Here is a 20,907-nt window from a genome sequence, read left to right on the forward strand (position 1 = left end):
CTTAGAATTCAGCCTCTTCGAGGGGGCAACCTCCTTTACATTACATAAATGAACAATTCTTGGATGATACAAATGACAAAACCTCCTTTCTATATATAGGAGTCTAAGGAGTCACAATATAATATAGCCGACCTAACAATAATAATATAAAGCCACAAAAATAACAATAGAGGGATTCTATGGGGCACAAAAATAACAATATGGGGGTAATAGGGGCACAACAATATAAATAAGGGGTATAACTACAATAGTAATGGGGTAATCACTAGTATTATAGGGACCCAACACTCAGCATATACCTCAGTTTGTCACCGGAGAGGACAACCATAATCGTAATAGGCCAGTGTCGGAAGAGAAGTTCAATGAAGTGATGAATGAGATGAAAAATGGAAAAGCCCCAGGCCTGGATGGTTTCAATGTAGATTTCTTTAAAGCCTGCTGGGAAACTGTTAAACAGGATATACTTGAGGTTGTGGAAGACTCAAGAAAATCCAAAAAGATTTTGAGGGCTCTTAATGCTTCCTTCATAGCTTTGATCCCAAAATAGGAAAATGCCATGACTCCGAAGGGTTTCAGACCCATAGCCTTATGTAATGTTGTGTACAAAATTATCTCCAAAGTGATAGCCAATAGACTCAAGCCCCTTCTACCATCTCTTATCTCGGAGGAGCAAACCGGCTATGTGGAAGGAAGACAAATCCTTAACAACATCATTCAAGCTCATGAGGTAATACACTCTCTTAAAAGAAACAAACAAGTTGGCATGATCATTCAGCTGGATCTTGCAAAAGCTTATGATAAGTTGAGTTGGTCCTATGTCAAGGCAATCCTAAAAGCCTTTGGCTTCAACCAAAATTGGATAAGATGGGTCATGGCACTCGTAACCACGACCAGTTTTTCAATCTTGTTTAATGGTGCTCCATCAAGAACCTTCACACCTTCAAGAGGTCTCAGACAAGGAGATCCGCTCTCTCCTTTCCTCTTCGTCCTCATGATGGAAGGGCTCCACAGAGCAATCAAAATGGAAAATGCTGAAGGTCGGATACACAAAATCAAACTCACCTTGGATGGAGTATCAAACACTCATCAACAATTTGTGGATGACACAATGCTACAAGGCATCCCCACAGTCAGATAAGCCCAAGTGATCAAACACATCTTAAATAACTTTTCTATGGTAGGAGGCACAGAGGTAAGCCTCCTCAAATCCAAGGTTTTCTTCTTTAATACTAAAATTTCTATCCAAAGGAATATCACCAAAATTATTAAGTTTCAAAGGGTACTTCTTCCTTCAAAGTACCTAGGCATTCCTCTCACTGATAAACCTCTAAGAAAGATAGTGTGGGAGCCATTAATGAACAAATTGCAGGAAAAGGTCAGAAAGTGGACATATAGGACTCTGAATTTGGCGGGACACCTTGTGCTCACACAGGTTGTCTTACAGGGAATTCTTGCTTTCATGTTCTCAGCCCTTCCTGCTCCTGAAGGCATTAAATAACAAATCAGGAACATACAGAGAGATTTTCTGTGGGGCAGAGGAGAGGAAGAAAAGAAGTGGGCCTTAGTGGCTTGGGACAAGATATGTAAGCCCAAAATCCATGGTGGTTTGGGGCTTCATGACCCCAATACTCTTAGTAAAGTCTCAGGGGCCAAACTTTAGTGGAGATGGATTAAGGAGCCGACAGCTCCATGGGCTAAGTTGTGGAAACAAAAATATGCTAGGCATTGGCAGGAGAAGGATCACATTAGAATGTTAGGGAAAATCAAGGGCTCTCAGATTTGGAACCTTGCATGGGAAAATAAAAGTATTGTTCAACAACACAGCTTCTGGGAAATTCGAGCAGGGAACCTTGCTCGTTTCTGGGAGGATAACTGGCAACAGGAACCAAACCTTTATAAAGAGGAATTAGCAGATCTCAAAAGTGACATAGACAACAAAGGCTTACTCATGGTCAAAGACTTCTGGGACCAGGAAAGAAATGATGGAAAATGGAGGAAGTGGAAGGATCTAGGCCACAGTAATGAGAGTCCCATGAAAGCTCATGCAGATGCTCTCCCATGAACTTCAGAATAAAAGGATTCTAGTTTCCGCCTTACTTGACCAATTAAGGTGGGGAAACAACAACGAAGGTGACTTCAAACTCAAAGAAGCTAATATGGAAATATCAGGATTTAACTACTTAATTCTGGATCAAGTATGGAAAAATCCAGTGTTGATAATATCGATATCGGGAAAATATCAACGATGGTCCAGAAAATATCTTATCAGCAATATCGATGAAAATATCGGCAAAATATCGGAAAATATCGGCAAGCATAAAAAATGCATAATATATTCATTTTTTTTTTTCATATTTTTAAACATATAAAGCAATAACAACATGAAATAAACACATTGGCACATAAATATGAAGAAAACAGTGATATATATGATGTCAAATAGAAATTATACATCAAAGGCGATACCAAATTCTGCTGATCCCTAATAATTGTCCATTCAAGGACTCAAATGTGGAGAACCAATACAAATAACATCACATATATAAAAGTATCTCATCATCATGAGTTATATGTAGCATAACAAATAAAACTAGCAGCTATCTATCTGAAATCACTGCCCTCTCCCCCTTTTACGAGAAAACATGATGGGCTGTTTGCTAGGCCTGACCCTACCTCTGCACCTAGTGTCAAATAATGAGTGCTAGGTATGGGGCTATGCTCTCCTATATCTATAGCAGATGGTGTTGATACTGATGCTCCCACAGTGTCCTCCTCCTCCTCCTCTCGCTCCTCCTCTCAGTGCTGCTGCTCCTCCGACTCTGAGTCCTCCTCTTGCTGCCCCTGTTCTAATGGATCATCTGCCACTGGCTCTAACCATGAAGGTGACTCCTCCAATATGGGCTCCTCAGACTCCACCCTCCACGGAGACAATACATCAATATTGTCTAAGGAAATGGAATCTGGATCCATTGGTGATTCTATTTGCCTCACTCGAAGTCGGATGTTGTCATGCACATACACCAAATCGTTGAGGTGTGCGAAATCCAACCTGTAAGAGTGTCAAAAAAAGTAATGAGTCTTGACTCTTAACTCTTGACACTTGAAGGTCATAAATTAAAAATTAAAAATTACAATAAGTGTAATTGCTCAACTAAAGGCTTGAGCTCAAAGTTATACCTGTTGCGCTTTTTTACGTGTATTTTCTCAAATACACTCCAATTGCACTCACACCCTTAAGAGCTACATGTTTGAGTCAAGATTCGTATGGCCAATTTCTGCAACTTTGGTGCCCTTGCACCATAGCTTCGCCATCAAATATCTACAACAAAATAATGAAATAAAAAATTCAAAAACTTAAAACATAATTAAACTTTCAAATAAAAGTTACATAATTGAATTTAAAAAAAATAGAATTATAAGTAGGGAAATTCTAAATTGAAAATTCTAATTTCTAATGAGTGATGACTTGTCACTTACATGGCATGAAGACGGTCCTTTCCCTAATAGCATCATCAAAGACAAATAGGCCAACACAATCCCGATAAGACTGTATCTCGCGATTGATTTTTCTACTAAGCTCAGGATCAGGTACCATCCTCTAAATACAGGAATGGAGCCCTTCTATCACCTCGCCATCAAAATCAAAGCTGCATTTGTATGAAAATGCGGGGTTGAGGAAGAGTGCTGCTGCATGAATGGGTCAATGAAGCATCCTTATCCACCGACTATCAATCACATCCCATAACATCATTTGCCTATCAAGACCAACAGAGCCCTTGTCTACATAATAAGAACGAATGGCCTCCTTGGCCCTATCCATGCCCTCATACAAATAAGCCATTGCAGGCTTCTCCCCATCCACCAATCTGAGAACCTTTACTATATGTTCACTAACTGCACATGCTTCTTCTACTCCATGCCGAAATGTCTCAGAGTACACCATTTTTGTAATGGCTTTCCCGTCCTGTCTCATGTTGTATCTACAATTATGCCAATCATCAGACACAAACATTTGCTTCAACTCGAACTGACATCGAAGCAAAGACTGAAGAGTAATAAAGTTTGTGGCAAAACGTGTGATGGCAGGACGTCGCAACTCCTTGTTTCTAGTGAACCTCCTCATGAGGCTAAGAACAAAAGCATGGTTATAAATAAACTTGGGGATGCTCCTAGCCATATCAATCGCCTCCTTGATGAAGGAGAGTTTCCCCATATCCTCAAGCAACAAATCGAGACAATGTGCTGCACATGGAGTCCAGAACAATGCGGGATGCCTCTCCATAAGCATCTTGCCGGCAAACACATAATTAGCTGCATTGTCTATTATGACTTGCACCACATTCTGCACACCAATCTCCCAAATGAACCCATCTAACAACTCACATATCGTTGCTGCATCTTTGATATGTTTTAATGCATCCAACGATTTAATAAACATGGTACATTTAGGACAATGTACCAAGAAGTTTAGAAGGGTCCTACCCTTCCTATATGTCCAACCATCAGACATCACTGTGCATCTAGTAACTTCCCATGTCTTTTTCAACTCCGCCAATCTAGAGTTGATGTCCTGCTTTTCTGCTTGAGGAATTGGCCCCCGCAACTCCTCATATGTGGCACTTTTGTACCCTAGGCCCACAACAGCAATAGCATCACACATTGGCTACCAAAATGGATTGGTTTTGGTGATGCTGATAGGTAAGTTGCTCCAGAAAATACACCTACCCATGATTCTATCTGCTTCTTGCTTCTCCTTTTTTTAACAAGCGATTTTATGCCATGTTGTGCTCCAGGTCCTGTTTTCGGAACAAAAAATGATGACCTCGCAGTCGCACTAGCAGTAGCAGGTGATGATGTGCCAATTGTGGAGCCCTTCCCACTACCCTAAACAACAAAATCAGAAGAACATATCCTAAAATATCTACCTGAACGTTCAACTTTGTTTCTTTCTGCCCCTTCCTTCTTTCTGTCTTTTTCATCAATTGCCTCAAGAGCTTTTTGTATAAGCTCTGGACTAGAAACTGTACAAATCCCAACATCATGTCCACTAAGTCTAGCAAGATGGTATTTCAGTCATGTAACCCCACCTGTCATCCTGGTCCCACATAATTTGCATGTAAGATATGCACGATTTGTCCCACCATCAGGGTTCCCATACTCCCAAAATGGGTCTAAGGCTTCTGGCATATTTGTATTTTGTAGTGGGCTAACTCAAACCTAGGGCACCCAAAAAAAATTGGAATTAGTAACTTAATAAGTAATACTAATAATCACATCATTTTACAAAACAATTTTTTTGCTACATTATTTGCAATTTTGCAATGTGAATTGAAAATTGAAAATTCATAAATTCATTTGAAATTTCAAAAATTCATACATAGAATTTACTTTTAGAAATAGCCAAACGGTAAACCTACCTCACTGTTCACAACTTCACATTGCACAATAAGAAACTAATTTCTAAGGTGAAGAAATTTTATAGAGATGAACCCCTAATATATAATAAAATTAATAAATAGCCTCTGTAGCTATGAACTCAAAAAAAATGGAGTTTGCTCTCCAAATATGGAGAAAACTTGAAAACTTAAAAACTTAAAACCCTTGCATTTGCTCATGGGCATGAAAATATTTTCAAATGGAAAAAAAAATCAAGCAAAATGATTGTAGGCAAATAGGCAAGCAAGAACAATCCTAAAACTAACAAAAAATTCATTAAAATAGGGGTTTATTTGAACATACCTATTAATAGAAGAAATGAAATTGTCTTACTGTTCTTGAAGCTTAGATCAATGAAATCTTCGTTGTTGGTGGCGATAATAGCTATGGAATTCTCAAACCCTCCTTGGAAGCAAGCACATAGCTCTCTCCTTCCTTCTCCAACAATCAGAAATGAAAATGATTCATAAAAAACCAAAATCCGAATTTTATAACCCGCGTGCCAATTTTCTACTATCTCCCGGCGATAAATTAGGTCGTTGCGCGATATTTTGGAAATATAAAAATATTTTCGGGAGCCAAAAATATCACGATATTTTCTCGGCGATATTTCAGCTCGCCGAAAATATCACAATATTTATGAATATCACCGATATTTCGGCGATCTTATCAACACTGGAAAAATCTATGGCAGAGCCCTCACTGGATGAAAATAAAGATTTTCATCTGGCTTGTGCATCAATGGAAAATCCTAAATTGGGAGAATCTCCTAAAAAAAGGCCTTATAGGTCCCTCCAAATGTTACCTCTGCAACCTACAAGAGGAGACAATGGAGCACCTTCTCAACCTCTCTCCTTTCACATCACATGTGTGGGATTGGGTGGCCTCAATTTTTAGACATATAGATCGGGACAATCTCAGCATTTCCAACACTTTGAGGAATTGGAGGAATAATTTCTCAGGGAATGAAATCATCAATAAAGCTTGGACTCTGGTTCCAGGCTTTGTTATCTGGAATGTTTAGAAAGAGTGCAACAGTAGGATCTTCAAAAAAAAGGCAAGCACGCCACACCACATAACTGATCAAATTTTAAAGCAACTCAAAGATACAGTAGGAAGTTTGGTGAGAACACTTCCCAAGGAACCTCCTCAGCCCCAAGAGGAAAGTATCATACTTCAGTTGGGTCTTCAGTCCATAATCCCTCAGGGCCTGACCAAGGGAATAGGACAACTAAATGTAGTTAGTATAATTTGGAAACCTCCTCCTCATGGCTTCTTAAAGGTTAACATTGATGGCGCTTCCAAGGGCAACCCAGGATTAGCTGGCTTTGGAGGGGCTATAAGAAATGAACAGGGTCAGATAAAGAAGATCTTCCATGGACATCTGGGAAAAGCCACTAACAATATGGCGGAGCTTATGGCATTAGAACAGTGCTTAGAAATCCTGTTGGACTCAAATTCTCATAATATTATCATCGAAGCTGATTCAGAATTAATTATTCGAGCGGCCAAGAAAATTTGCAATGGTTCTTCTCCAGAAAAAGTTTCGAAGAATTGGAGGCTTCTGCAGATCTTTCATCGGATCCAATCCCACCTGCAAACCTTAAAAACTATTCACTTTGTTCATGTGAAAAGGAAAGCTAACATGTTAGCAAACCGTTTGGCGAATGAAGGTGTATCCAATAGGAACAGGGATTCAAGATTTATTTGGGAGTCGCTTCCCACAGGAAAATTGATGGAGGACTGTCTTTGTCAGGCAGACAGAGATATGGAGCTATGGACTAACAGGTTGGAGAGACACAGTTCAGGAGATAAATATTTCGGGAGGAGGGCACAAGTTTCGTCTGTTGCACCTGATTAATGGCCAGTGCAGGGCACATGAACATGTAGGTCTGTCAGCATTGCGTCCTTTGCTAATACCATTCAGCGGTTTATCAGACAGAGTATATCCAGTTTGTGGTTTTTTTGGTTAAGGCTCTGATTCCTTTCAACATGCGACACATGGCAGTGTTAAGTGAGAGAATACCACCCTCATCGGGCAGTTATTCTTTGAGCTTTTTGTTTACCTGATATCTGTGTAGACCGTTGGATCTGTGTAAAGGGATCAACGGTGTAGATTGATCGTGCATGTTTGTTTGGCATCGACGGTTTTTCGGACAAGGCTCTGATTCCATTCCGAGGGTGACACATTGCCTCATCAAGTGAGAGAAAAACCACCGTCATCGAGCGGTTATTCTCAACGCTTTTTATCCACCTGATATCCAAGTAGAACGTTGGAGTCGGGTTGGGGGATCAACGGTTTGGATTGATCGTGCAATTTCGTTCGGTAGTATGGATCCGAATTAAGTTTTATAGCTAGCCTAATGTTTTATCTGGCTCCATGCTTGACAGTTTTTTGGGCGGGGCCCATTTGACTTGATCGGCCAGTGGTAATTCATGCTTACTATAAAAACTTTTATGGTTGTTGGTAGACCATTTTGAAAATTTTGTATTCTATTTTCTGCTCTCTTTTGTCCAAGAGTGCTCATTTGTAATTCCCAGTTTCCCTAACCAGCTGCCTGACTCTCAGAGTTGGGGCGATGACATGTAAATTATGTATCATTGGCTAGATTAATAGAAGGTCCTACTCTTACTTGATAAAAAAAAAAGTTTATCATATCAATCAAAATCAAGTTAGATACCAAATTGTTATAAGAGGCTTCCTTATTTGTGAGACAAGTGATTTTGTTGTTAAAGTTTATGGAGATGTATATACTTTACCCCTTTGAATTTGATCATGTGGATATTATAAAGGATTATTCATAACCTTTTACTCACTATACTATATATATAGTATAGTAATATATCACCATATATTTAACACATTAATAATGTTTCTTCTCTAAATTGTATTAAATATAGGTTTATTGATGAATATTTATTAATGTGATTGTTCTTAGTAATTAGTTATTATGGAGGACCTTATGTTATTATTAAAATTATTTCAATTAATTTATGGAGGAATAACTATTAAGTTTAATAGTTAAGTTTAATTGCTAGAAGTGATATGTTGATCTCTTGAGCTTGTGAAAACTTTGGATTACCATTGGTATCGTCTTCACAATGACGGAAATTACCTTGTAGGTTCAAGGGGATAAATATTGCATGGTTAAAAAGAAGAAAGAGAAAAAAAATTGATTGTGTGCTAGGACCATATTTTTATGGAAACATTTAATACTTGTGAAGCTTTAGCATGGGTGAGGAAACAACACATAGTGTTATTGAAACCAAAAAAATAAAGATAAATACCTAACAATAAGCAGAGAGGGACTTTGTAACAAACGTGTCATCGATAATTCTGGTTGAGATGTGATCCAAATTTCCAGGTTTGCAAATCTTTTAGAATGCCATGATACCATGGGTCACCAAACGAGATGGTGAATAAGTGTTCATTTGGAAGTTCATCATTCAAGGGTAGGTCTTGCACACTCGTGGGGAATTCAAAATGAACTTAGTGAGAGCCAAGCCTTTCTTACTTTCTAGGGTCACAAACTCCAAATCATACTCCTAAAGGATAACAACCCAATGGGCATACCTCCCATTAATGACCTAAATACTCGATATAAAGGACATAGGGTTATATTTTGTGATGACCCGAGTTGTTCAAATCAAGATATATTGACAATTTCTGGACAAAGAACGCAACTCACAACACCAACTTCTCCTCATGGAGGTAGGACATAGAGGGTGTGGTTAGATTCTTTCTCCCATAGTAAATGATATGTTCAAATCCATTGACACTCCCTTGAACTAAGACACATGCTACAATTTAAGTGGAGGTGGAAAGGTACACGATAAAGTCCTTATCAAAGTTAGGTGGACTAATCAGAGCAGGTGAGAGCACACTTAACCTGAAGAAACTAATGAACAATGGTGGTATACTCAAGAATGAATCTACGTAAGAAAATTTCTTTCTCTTGAATGCTCAACAATTGGTGTAGGTTATCAGGGCGAGGTACCTCAATGGTAGCTCAAACTTTGAGAGGTTCAAAGGTAACACTACCTTTGGGGATTATGAAACCAAAAATCTATTTCATAGGAGCGAAAAAATTCACTTAAGAGGGTTAAGACGTATATTATACTTGTGACATGAAATGAAGATGATACACAAATCTTACAAATGTTGCAACCATTGTTTCAAATGAGTAATGAGATTATCAAGGTAAGAAAGGATGGCTCTAGCATTTTTTAACCCAAAAGGTGATCCGTAAATTTCTGTGGATATTCCACTGGACAGTTCGTCACAAAAAATATGATAATAATGTATTAAAATACTGAAATTTTACACTATTACAGTTCTATTAAACTTTAATATATGTAGATTTAATTGAAATTAATGCATGCATGTGAATGGAAATAATGTAGAAATGTATAAAATGATAAAATAAGCTCAGACGCACATAAGACAAAAGATATGATCTATGGGAAACCCTTTCAGGAGAAACCCCGGCTGGAAGGTGAGGTTGTTGTGCTCTCTTTCTCTATTTGGAAATATGGCTGTAGGTACAAAGAAGTAATGCCTATGGCTCGTGGGATGCTAAAGTGCACTGATCTTATCTATGTGCTCTACCTCCTATCTCTCTTGGCTATCTTTGCTAAGCTATTGAACAAAATTCTCTTGAAAGAATGGAATGCCTCTTCCTCCTAGTGGTCTGATTATAACAAAACCAAATAGCCTACTAGTGGTTAAGTTTAACTACATCAAATATTAACTAGAGTTACAAAATATACTCTTTTAGAGTCTTTTACATCAAAAAAACGTGACTAGGCCACTTTCCATGAATAATGGGGGTTGACACAACATCCTCCTGAACTATAGGTGTGAAAACAGGAAGGTCAACTTCTAAATGGCATAACTTTTGCATACAGACTCCGATTGACGTGCTTCTTTTTTTGTTGGAAAGGTATCTGTGTGTAGAATATCATGAGAAGTTGTTAGGCTAAAGCAGCCAATTTTACCCCAAGAAATGTCGTTTGATGCCTCAAAACACTCCCATAAGGTTTTATAATTTGTTTCGCCAAACTGGGTCCTACTGGTAAAAACTGTCCCGTGAGCTGATTCCTCCTCTTTTTCCACTACAAACACATCAAGATGGATGACAAGCAATATAATGATCCAATTCAGATCACACCTCCCCATTTTGGGAGGCTTTTGGTCCCCAAAATATTTTACTGAATGAGGTGAAGAAATTTTTCCTCCACCTTCTCTCTGGTTTACCATTTAGCTTTGCTTGGAAGTTGTCCCTTCAACCCAGTCTTCCAAAGGTCATGTTGCCCCTGTCTTGTAGTTCTAGACCTCTTTTGAAAAACTGTATCTTTTGTCAACTCTACGTGATCGTTTGGTGCCAAATCCTCCATAGAAGGTAGGACCTGTTCCTCCTCATGATCTAGCATGGAAGGCTCATAGAGTTTTAAATTCTCTACATTCACAACTGAATAAATGTGAATATATGGTCGTAAATTAAGTCGATAGGAATTATCACCCACCTTTTCCAGTACCTCAAAGGGACCACACCTTAGAGCCTTGATTTTCATAGTAGGCCCCTGCAACCTCTCCTTGTTCAACTATATCCATACTCTGTCTCCCATCTTGAATGATTTCTACGGTTTGTGCTGATCATGCCTGGCCTTATACTTCTCTTGTGACTTTTGTAGTGTTTCATGTACCTTTAGATTGATTTTCCTAATCTTCTCTATACATTTTTCAGCCCTCAAAGCATCCCCTGTAAGATCTTCCCTCACTCCTCCTTGTTGCCCATATGAAATATCCAAAACAAGTCTCAAACGGGGAGTTTCCTGTAGAAGTGTGGACTCCTTTTTTTACAAGAATGGTGTATATATACTAGATTTTCATCCTAGGTATTCAGATGCTTCTCGTTGTATCCCCCTAGAAGCTACACCAAAGTCTTGTTGACTACTTTTTCCTGCCCATCTGTCTGTGGATGGAATGTTGTAGATATCTTCAACTTTGTGTCCATCTTCTCCCACAATGTAGTCCAGAACACACTAAGAAATCTTGTGCCCTTGTATGAAATGATGCTCGTTGGTATCCAAAGTGCACCCAGACCTATCTAAATTTTTTTTTACTACTTATTATCCATTTATTGTCTTTGTCCAAAGCATCAGAACACACATATTGCTGAAACTGTCAACTACCATGAAGAGGTATTCATGTCCCTTCCTTGTTGTCGGTAAACCTCCCACAAAGTCCATGGAAATTCTTTCCCAAGGACAAGTAGGTATAGGTAAGGGATGATATAGACCCTATTTCCTATTGTTAGGCTTGTTGGTACAACAAAGCATTCATCCTCTTATGAACCTAACTACTTGCTCTTGCACCTTGGGTCAATACACATACCTCTGCAGGTTATCCATGATCTTCCCTACACCAAAGTGCCCTGCAACCTTCAAGGTGTGAGCCTATCTAATCAACTACAAACGCTCACTGTTTAGGAACACATAACTTATCCATCTTATAGAGTAACCCATCCTAGAGATGGTAGCCAATGGTGTTGTTGTGATCATGCACATGACTCTGACTCTGCAACTGCTAATACACCTCCTTGAAGTCCTCATCTTCTGAATATGCCTCTATATATGCATCATGGGTAAATGGCTCCATGTGCATAAGAATCCCTAAAGTTGTAATCTCTGATGTAGGTGGCCTTAAAAGCATATTGACCAAATTGTTTTTGCTACCCATCTTATAGTTAATCACCAAATGAAAACGTTGTAAAAACCCCATCCATTTTTAATGCTTGGTATGATGTAAATCACTTTGGGCCTGCAAGTATTGTACTAGCTGGTGATTTATTTGGATTACTGTCTCCTTTCCCATCAGATAGTGCTTCCACTTCTTCACAACTTGCACCATGGCATAGAGCTCCTTATCATAGGTAGGGTGGTTAAGAACTTCCACATGAATACTTCAGAATGGTAGCAAATGAGCATTCCTCCTTACATCAAGACAGTTACTCCCATATCATACCCGCTCGCATCTGTCTCCACTTCAAAGGGTCGTTGCATGTTCGGTAATGCTAGAACTAGTGCTTAACTAATCTTCTTTGTTAGCTCCTCGAAAGTCTTCTACTAAACTTTTTCCCATTTGAAACTCTTACCACTTGTTGTTATGGCGTGGAGTGATACTTTTACCGTTTAAAATGAGGCTATGAACTTCCTCAAGTACTGTACTTCCCTAATGAAACTCCTGACCTCAGAAAAATTGCTAGGCACCGGTCATTTCGTGATGGCCTCCATCTTGGAAGTGTTGATTTGGAAGTTCATCATTCAAGGGTAGGTCTTGCACACTCGTGGGGAATTCAAAAATGAACTTAGTGAGAGCCAAGCCTTTCTTACTTTCTAGGGTCACAAACTCCAAATCATACTCCTAAAGGATAACAATCCAATGGGCATAATTCCCATTAATGACCTAAATACTCGATATAAAGGACATAGGGTTAGATTTTGTGACAACCCCAGTTGTGCACATCAAGATATAATGAAAATTTTTGGACAAAGAACACAACTCACAACACCAACTTCTCCTCATGGAGGTAGGACATAGAGGGTGTGTTTAGATTCTTTCTCCCATAGTAAATGATATGTTCATATCCATTGACACTCCCTTGAACTAGGACACATGCTGCAATTTAAGTGGAGGTGGAAAGATACACGATAAAGTCCTTATCAAAGTTATGTGTACTAATCAAAGAAGTATAGGTGAGAGCACACTTAACCTAAAGAAACTAGTGAACAATGGTGGTATACTCAAGAATGAATCTATGTAAGAAAATTTCTTTCTCTTGAACACTCAACAATTGGTGTACGTTATCAGGGCGAGGTACCTCAATGGTAGCTCAAAATTTAAGAGGGTCAAAGGTAACACTACCTTTGGGGATTATGAAACCAAAAATCTATTTCATAGGAGTGAAAAAGATGCACTTAAGAGGGTTAAGACGTATATTATTCTTGCGACATCAAATGAAGATGATACACAAATCTTCCAAATGTTTCAACCATTGTTTCAAACGAGTAGTGGGATCATCAAGGTAAGAAATGATGGCTCTAGCATTTTTTAACCCAAAAGGTGTTTCATAAATTTCCGTGGATATTCCACTGGACAGTTTGTCACAACAAATATGATAATAATGTATTAAAATACTGAAATTTTACACTATTACAGTTCTATTAAACTTTAATATTTGTAGATTTAACTGTAATTAGTGCATGCATGTGAATGGAAATAATGTAGAAATGACAAAATAAGCTCACACACACATAAGAAAAAATATATGCTCTATGGGAAACCCTTTCAGGAGAAAACCTAGCTGGAAGGTGAGGTCGTTGCGCTCTCTTTCTCTATTTGGAAATATGGCTGCAGGTATAAAGAAGTAATGTTTATGGCTCTTGGGATGCTACAGTGCACTGATCCTCTCTATGTGCTCTACCTCCTATCTCTCCTGGCTATCTCTGCTAAGCTATCGAACAAAATTCTCTCGAAAGAATGGAATGCCTCTTCCTCCTAGTGGCTTGATTATAACACGACCAAATATCCTACTAGTGGTTAAGTTTAACGACATCAAATCTTAACTAGAATTACAAAATATACTCTTATAGAGTATTTTACAACAAAAACACGTGACTAGGCCACTTTCGATGAATAATCGGGGCTGACGCGACATCCTCCTGAACTATAGGTGTGAAAACAAGAAGGTCAACTTCTAAATGGCATAACTTTTGCATACAGACTCTGATTAACGTGCTTCTTGCATTGTTGGAAAGGTATTTGTGTGTAGAATATCATGAGAAGGTGTTATGCTAAATCGGTCAATTTTAACCCCAAAAAAATGTCGTTTGATGCCTCAAAACACTCCCATAAGGTTTTAGACTTTGTTTCGCCACACTGGGTCTTTTCAGTAAAAACGGTCCTATGAGTTGATTCCTCCACTTTTTCCACTCCAAACACATCAATATGGATGGAAAACAATATAATGATCAAACTCATATCACACCTCCCCATTTTGGGAGGCTTTTGGTCCCCAAAATATTTTACTGAATGAGGTGAGGCAACTTGAAGACACATGCGATGAACAACCAATGGGGGAGAATTTTTTTTGCATTGTTTTTAGACTAAGAGTCCCTGGTTGGCTTGCCATCTCTGCGTAATTTTCTAGAGCATTGATGTTGGGCTGGTCTGTGCATTTCCTGAAAGCAGTGGAGCTGGCTAGTTCTGCGTAGTTCTGGAGAATAGTGCAGCTGACCTGGGCTGCTCTGCGCATTTCTGGAGAGTAGTGCAACTAGGCCTGTTATGCACATTTCTAAAGGGTAGTGCAACTCATCTGGCCTACTCTGCACAATTTTGGAGAACAGTGTGAGTTGGCATGCTCTGTGCAATTTCCATAGCAAGGCTGGTTGGCCTACTCTGCGCAATTTTTGAGTGCAGGGGAGCTGCTAGGCTTCTCTATGCAATTCCTGAGGAGAAGACAAGTTTTCCTCTAGGTTTGTGCAGTTTTGCCTGACAATCAATTAACAGGGTGTGAACCAAGTGTTGGATGTGCTTGTGGTTGACCGACGGGAAGTGAATGAACACAAGCTGTTAAATGATAGATGAGATCAAATAAACACTAGTACATGATATGTGTAGGATAGTTGCAATGATTTTGAGAAGGGAGGCTCCAAAATGAAGCAAAGGAAAAATTTTGGAGGGAATGTTGTAGCCGCTACAACAAATCCATTGCCTTCAATGAATATTAATGTCAAGTGGTGTTTCCATCAATCATAAATGTGGATATTGTTTCACATCGTGTTGTCATTGATGACAAGAAGTGCCTTTCATGAATCAACGGAAGCAGTATGATAGCCATATCTCTTGCATTCCCTCATCAAGTGAAGTGAAAGAGTCCTGAAATTTATTTAGTTTATTTCAAATTTAGGTTTCCCTAATGATTCTATGGATGGTATGATTGGATAGTCCTCTATGAGACCTTTCTAATGGTATATCACACTTGGAAAAACTTCTCCTTCGTGAGAAGTTATGATCATTTAAATATGGAAGTTGTAGTGAGAGCCCAATACACCAAATTTATGTAAACTCACCAGATTTGTTAAAGATCACACATGTTGAGGGCAAATCCATACATTGGAAAATCAATCAATGATTTCAAGTGTGTGAACATGTGCATTGTTTGATGTAGTTAAACGATGTGCATCTATCAATTTATCTAATGGTGGTCAAATGATTTAATGATGGATGATGAGAAGAGATGTGTGGCATTCAACCTCCCACATTGAACCAATGAGATGTTGACATGTGGTAGGCATCTAGTAGGTGTACACCTGGACAATCAAAGTGGCAATACTAGACAACTGGCATGTTGAGTCAAGTCCACATGGAAGTGTAGGATTATGTGGCATAATGTTGATGATGTGGCACCCTTCCATGTGGCATGCTAACAAGGCTTTCTTGGTTGGCAAATAAACGAGAATCTTGATAAGATTTGGCCCACTCAAAATTAACCACTTGGCAAGTATAATGTCTTGAAGACATCAACAAGTGAATGCCTAATAACTCTTAGCCCCTAGGTTTTAAGGAACGGTTGTACGAGTTGACTTGTTCCTTGAATCAATGGCCCGATTGTGCATATATTATGGCACAAATTGTGGTTCATTGGCATTGATTGTGAACTAAGAGTATAACATGAGAGCCTCATCCTCATGGCTAGTCTACAGTGAGTTTGTTTCATTGGTCACATGGTCAAAACCCTAGAGTATGTCGAGGGATAAATCTTTGATTAGCTTGACACTATGACGGTGATATTAGTTTGGCTTAGATGATTGGATTGATGATATGACATGGAAATGGTTCTTATTTGGAGAGTTCCAAAGGCACAAATTTTACTCGCTCAATGCCATGATTGTGATATTGTTCTGGGTCATTGACTTAGACATTGTGACGCATGGTTTTTATTTGGAATGTGTTGAGGGAACAATAGTTGATTGGATAAGACATCATTACGTATGGTTTTGATTTCAAATGTGTTGAGAGCACAGTAGTTAATTAGGTCAATATTGCAATTGTGATATTGTTCTGGCTCATTGGCGTGACATTGTGACGTGGATACAGTTTTGATGTTATGAATATGATATTGTGACCCGGATATGGTTTTGAATTGGGTGTGTGAAAGGCACAACTTGCGATTGGCTCAAATCATAATTTTACATTGTGACGTGGATGCAATTTTGAATCAAAGTGTGCTAAGGGCACAATTTTTTATTGGCTCAGACACTGTGATGTATGATTCTAATTTGGAATGTGTTGAGAGCACAATAGTTGATTAGATCAGATGTTGTGATGTATGGTTTTGATTTAAGATGTGCCAAGGGCAAAATAAACAATTAGCTTAACACTGTGACTATGTTATTGTTCTAGCTCGACACCATGATTGTGATATTGTTTTTTTTTTCATTGGCTCAACATTGTGACGTGGATATGATTCTAAATTGGAATGTGACAAGGGAAAAAAATTTCGTTGGCTCAAATGTTGTAATGTGGACATTTTGACTGGATCAATGTTGTGATATGGATATTCCTCTAAGTATGGCTCAACCTTAGTGAGATGGATAAGCAGTGTGTTTTGACAAATAGAATTGACAATCCCTTCTAGCACATGATATGTTGTAGCACAGTTGGTTGGAACATGGTTTATCTCCTGTGAGGTCAAGGTTTTGAACCTGAAGGTTGGTTGATTCTTTTATTGTTTTTATTTTTCCAACAAAGATCTATTTTGTAGAATGCCACCGTACCTTGTTCATTTTGTAAAGTGTGCTTGGATTGTGTTATTTTTTAGAACCATTAATTTAATTTCTATTTTTATATGGTTTTTGGAGTCAGTATGAAGCCAAATTGAATTTCGCAAGAAACATCATGACCAAAATTTTGTGGTGCTTGAAGAGCCTTGATGATACGTTTTTGATGTCTAGAACCTATAATCTTTTTTTTGGATGCTTGGTGTGTGTATGACCAAATCAAGATCAGGGAAAGGAGTTAGGGTGATAGATCAATGAAGAGATTGTTGTAATAAGCAGAGTAGGTTATGAGCATGTTTTGGAAACATTACGGTAGCAACAATATTTATATCAAATATTTTTGGACAAAATCACATTTAGATTATAAAGTCGACGTGTTTCAAACCACAAAAACCTAACCATTTCTTTCAAAAAAAGACCATGAGACATAGACAATGAAGTTTTGATAAGGCACTCTATGGTGTAAAGGTCATCGAGTCAAAATTTTGTGAGAAAATCTGAGAGTGTGACTTAAATCCCAGAATGATTTTAACAACTTAAATATCTCTAAATCATAACTACTCAATCTAAAAATTAATCTTGCAAGACTCACAAAAATTAACATAACAAAACAAACAAAAATATTATCATAAAATATTTATTATTTATAAATAAAAAATTAAATATATATTTTCTCATTTTATTCACGATTACATTCACTTGAACAAAAAATGAGCCAAGATATCCTCTACAAAAAAAAACACATACTACAACCACATAAACCCCAAATATTTATAAATACAAGTCCCACTTTAATTGCAACAAATTCAAGAAGCGTGCATTAACTTTGACGAAGAGAATCCCATCTACATTTTTTTTCGATATGCTACTTCGAAACTTTTCGACCAAATCCCTATCCATATCTTACACGCAATTACTATTAAGGCGATGACAGAACCCATAAGCTTGTTGTACCATGGCTCCGTTATTCTGGAGATGCTCTACATCTCTCTTCCACATGAAGATAACGATGAACGGGCTGTGACTGTGGTATCTCCGCCATGGACGCTCTTATTCGCTGCCTCCTTCGAACAAAGGAAGAATGTGTGGGAACCCAAGTCCTCGACCTTATCACCTGGATTTAAACCTGCCAACAAAACTGACAGACCATTAACCACGGTTTGCATACGAACAAAACTGATAGACCATTAACCATGGTTTCCATATCAAACACAACAACCTATATTCTAGGTACATCCACCATTTCTCCGAAATTGGGACATAATTAGGTTCAAGGTGTATTTAAAATTCAACGCAGTTTAGATGACTAAACCAAATTAGGGTTCTTACAGTTGATGGTGAATTGTGAATAATGAAGTCCAAATGAGGCAGGATCATTACTGAGAAGAGGCTTACGCCCTTCCTTGGCATAGAGAACAAGGGTGGGTTTAATTGCATCCTCCACTGTGGCATCTTTGGAGAGTAATGCATGTAGTAGACCAATGCTCCGTGCAACTGTCACGTTCACCAGTAATTTATTAGCGCCTAATGCCTTATCATTCACTCGGTTATTTGTCCAAGCCGTGTGTTTCCACTGATCCCGATTGAGAAGCGCAGGATGTGTCTTTGGCCTTCTCATGGTCACACTTGTATTTTTCTTCAATTTCAATGATGAAAATGTTGAAATGGTAATTTCAACTGCTGCGTATTGTTCCCAGAAAACCAGCCAGACTTCCCCTCAACGCTTTTCAAGAGACAGTGGTATTTCGCAAATGGCAGCGATAACACCTAGCAGCAGCTACTTTACTTATTTGTCCTGATCCGACGCCCCACATTTATTCCAGTTATTTTAAGCCACCGCCATTACCGTCTTTTCACCCTTTAATTGTGTTTGTGTTCCCAAAGGAAGGAGGAAGATCAGATCCACAACTAAGCCATTACTTCTAAACAACCGCATTAAAGAGCAGAATGGCCGAAAGTGGAAAGAACCAGCCTCGAGCCGGCCGCAGCATTTATCAGCTATGGGTTTCAACACAACCAACTCAAGAAGCACAACAGAATGTCAGAAAGATCAGATTTCGTTCATTATGAGCAGCAGATTGCAGCAGAGACTCTATCAGAGAGTTGAAGCGGTTGATGGACTGTTATGACCCCTATTGCACTATATATGTGTAGACACAGTAGTGTAGATGATATAGAGAGCAGAGGAGAGAACGCAACAACGTGAAGAAAAAAGCTTCCAGAATAGTGAAATGCACAGCAGTGCAGATTTGAATGTAATTTGTTTTGTGATTGTTTGCTGTGAGAGAAGGTAGAAACGCAGCAACACAATTTTTATTGTTTGCATCTGAAATGCAAGTGAGGCATAGTAGAAGTGCGATTTTAATTAATGAAGGGGAGCACGCAGCAGCGTGAAGTTTTGGTTATTGTCCATTGTGAAAACAACAGGAAGGGAATGCGTAGTAGTGCAAGTGAAATGTAATGCAAAGAAAACACAGTAGCGTGAAATATTTGCAGTTGTTCTGTTGAGAAAACAAAAGGCAATACGCTGCAACGCGTATGTGTTAAATGAATGTAAGACACAGATTGAAGTGCCTCTAAAGGAGGCATGTTGGAGAATCCCTCCATTAGAAGGAGGATGCTATTTGTGTGGAACTGAAGCGTTCCTTGGTGAATCCCTCTGTCAAGAGGAAGATGCTCTTCAGCATAAATTGGTGAATCCCTTTGTTAAGAGGAAGATGTTTTGTAATAGCAATTGTGAAAATCCCTCTATGTGAGGAAGACGAATTTGTATCAGTTGGTTTACTGTTTATAAATAGAAGTTTTTTTTGTGTGTTGCTGAAACACCAGTTTCAGCGTTGCTAATACACCGTAAGCAGAAAATAGTCTTGACGTCAAAACAGAGTGTTGCTGATACACCGTAAGCAGAAAATAGTCTTGACGTCAAAACAGAGTGTTGTTGATACACGAGTTTCAGCATTGCTGAAACACCGTTGCTGAAACACTGCAAACAGCAACTGACGAAACTGCGTTGCTGAAACACTAGTTTCAGCAAAGCGATTTTTTTTTTCTGTTTCCGCTGTGTTAAAACAGAGTATTGTTCAATTTTGTTCAGTTTTATTTGGAAATATCAGAAATTCCCAACAGAAAATGAAGATGATGCCTCCCAAGTCTTTTAGGCTTGGGAAGAGCGCCCAGAGTAGGTGGAGGACCTACGGAAACCTTTTTCATGGGGGATATTGAAATTGCGAGGTAATGATTGTCGAGTTGTTACGGAGCTGCTCATATGGCCATTTCTTTGCACTGATCCATTTCTCGGATTCGACCTGCTTCCTGACAACTTGGCCGCCCTTTTCTCCATGAGATCTTTGATTATAACTTCAGAAGACAACATCTAACTTCACCTCAACCTCCTGTATCTGTAATTAGGAGTGGGTGAAAAACAAGAACCCAAAACACGACTTCATCACCAGAGAAAAAATAATGGCAAGCCCCAATGCGTGTACTCAGTGTATTGGGTGCAACAGATGCCCACAGGGCGGCCTTACTTCCACTACACATCAATCGAAATTTCTGGAAGAGATTCTAATCCAATCCAATCCAGAAATTATAGATGCAAAACAATTTAATAGCACCTAGGGTATCACT

General features: G+C 38.7%; 1 pseudogene; it reads right to left on the minus strand.

Annotated features, from left to right (window-relative positions):
- Positions 1–7,293: 7,293 nt before the first annotated feature.
- Positions 7,294–20,620, minus strand: LOC149198966 (uncharacterized; annotated as a pseudogene).
- Between the last annotated feature and the right edge of the window lie 287 nt (positions 20,621–20,907).

The sequence above is a fragment of the Pinus tabuliformis genome, chromosome 2_1, assembly GCF_031772625.1.
Source record: "Pinus tabuliformis cultivar Carrire ecotype Pingquan chromosome 2_1, CPIR1, whole genome shotgun sequence".
Lineage (NCBI taxonomy): Eukaryota > Viridiplantae > Streptophyta > Pinopsida > Pinales > Pinaceae > Pinus > Pinus tabuliformis.